This window comes from Austrofundulus limnaeus, unplaced genomic scaffold, assembly GCF_001266775.1.
Source record: "Austrofundulus limnaeus strain Quisiro unplaced genomic scaffold, Austrofundulus_limnaeus-1.0 Scaffold8, whole genome shotgun sequence".
NCBI lineage: Eukaryota > Metazoa > Chordata > Actinopteri > Cyprinodontiformes > Rivulidae > Austrofundulus > Austrofundulus limnaeus.
Genome location: NW_013952410.1, coordinates 1,143,917 through 1,145,908, shown reverse-complemented (window position 1 = coordinate 1,145,908; position 1,992 = coordinate 1,143,917). Strand labels below are relative to the sequence as shown.

The following is a 1,992-nucleotide window of genomic DNA, read 5'->3' as shown; positions in this document are numbered from 1 at the left end:
TGTTTTAATGATTTGGCCGATTAACTGATTAATCGAAAAAATAATCAACAGATTAATCAATTATTAAAATAATCGTTAGTTGAAGCCCTAGTTGTGAGCAGACAATAATGATTCAACTATAGCGTTTAAAAACATTTATATCTTAAATCACTTGTTCCAAACCTCCTGGAAATATATTGTAAGTCTAAGAATGAAAAACTTGGAAGGACTTGATAAAAGAAAACTACAGTAATGACAATCTGATCATTATAATTAATAAACTTAATTAAGTGGGGTCTTATATTAATACCAGTTATAACTAGTTTATTGTTGGCTACAAGATTCTGTCAGAATCATTACATAACAGCATATCAGTAATAAACATTTACATACTTCTAGTTATCTACATGTAAAGCAGTATACACTTCATATCATGCTCAAGACAAGGCAAGTTGATTTAAAGAAATAGTAGTCTGCCACTTCAAATTCAGCAAAATATATCATATTTAATCAGTGTTTCCCCTACCATTATACAGGCAGCCACCCCCCCCCACCCCGACCCCAACGAGATGGCCCGCCTCTCTAAGAATTTCAAGACATGTAGTCATTTTTATTTAAATAAGGCCAGATCAAGTCGAGAGCTACTTTTTGTGTCCCTCCATATCCACCTCTCACCAAACTTGGGGAAAAAGAAGGTGCAGAGCGAGGCTGAGCGCTGTTTGTGGTCCTCACAAAGATAGAAAGACGTGTGTGTGATTAGACGTGCAGCTCTGCTTTTAATCACGTAGCACTGATGAGACAGCTTTGCAAGGTACTTTTTCTTTCTTTAAAAGAAAATGTGACAGGTGAAGTCACAGCATGGTTACTACCTTATCAATAATTACTGCCTTTTTTCCCCTTTCTCTGTGGGTGGGGGGTCAGCTTCACTCAGCTGCAGGTGAACACCTCCCGGGAGCGCACAGGTTTCCTGGACTATTTACCACTGAGGATTACGTTGTATTTTATATTGATTATATTTCTAAAAGCACTTCGCAGCATTTCCCCTGTGTGTTCACGTCACGAGCGCAACAAAACCGCGACGGGTCAGCTGACTGTTTTTAAAGCGAGGGGCAGCGAACCCGTCCCCCTGCAGCTCGGCTCTGACCAGCCCGATACGTGTCAACCCCTTCAGACGTTTAACGTGTATAATGAGCTTCAAAAATTTGTAATTTGCGCAAAAAAATCAGTATTAATCACGCGGGTGGGTTGGAGGTGCGCTGACTGCAGCTGCGCGGGGTGGGGAGGAGGGTCTTTTAAAGATGTGTCTACATTTGACTTTTATTTTTTCTAAAATCACAGAGTTCTCTGAGTCAGCTTCTGATGTTTGTAGTTAATCATAATATCTTCTAAATTTAACCAGGTGTTTCAHTGKCTTTAAATTACACAATAATTTTACTGGAGAAACTTGTCAGTTTGGTTAAAAAAACAGTAAAAATATTTTTTTTTCTGTGCAGAGAACTTCCTCTGCTATAATTTATTTTAAATAAATTTATCAAAGCTCCTCAGTTGAAAACACTAAAATTATAGAAAAGATGTTTAAAAACTTCTTTCCTCAGAAAGTCTCAGTCCAAAGAACACTAAACTGTAACTTTAATAAGTAAAAAAAAAGTTTGACCTGTAAGCAGAAAGCTTATGGATGCTAGATGTTGGTTTTTTATCTCTATTTCAAAGAAGAGGATGAGGAGGAGAACGAGGAAGTAGTAGTCAGTAACCTGCTGACTGAGAACATTTGTATATATTACACTTTGTATACAGAACAATATAACCTACTTATAAAATTATGTTTTTATTGAGATATTTTTTGGACAACCAAAATGTTTTGAGGACAACCAGATTTTGTCAAACCCCCGTTTGAGAGGTCACCACCATGGTTAAAAAAAATCTTTGGAGAAACTCTGCAAAGTTACAGTTCTTCTAGTTCTAAAGATTCTTAGAAAGGACATGATTTGAAGTTTTTACTGATAATATTTTATT

At 36.6% G+C, this 1,992-nt stretch overlaps 1 protein-coding gene across 5 annotated transcripts in view; it reads right to left on the bottom strand.

Annotated features, from left to right (window-relative positions):
- The window catches only part of opa1 (OPA1 mitochondrial dynamin like GTPase), a 40,543-nt gene that overhangs the window by 37,349 nt on the left and 1,202 nt on the right, over window positions 1–1,992 (bottom strand). The window lies entirely within an intron of this gene.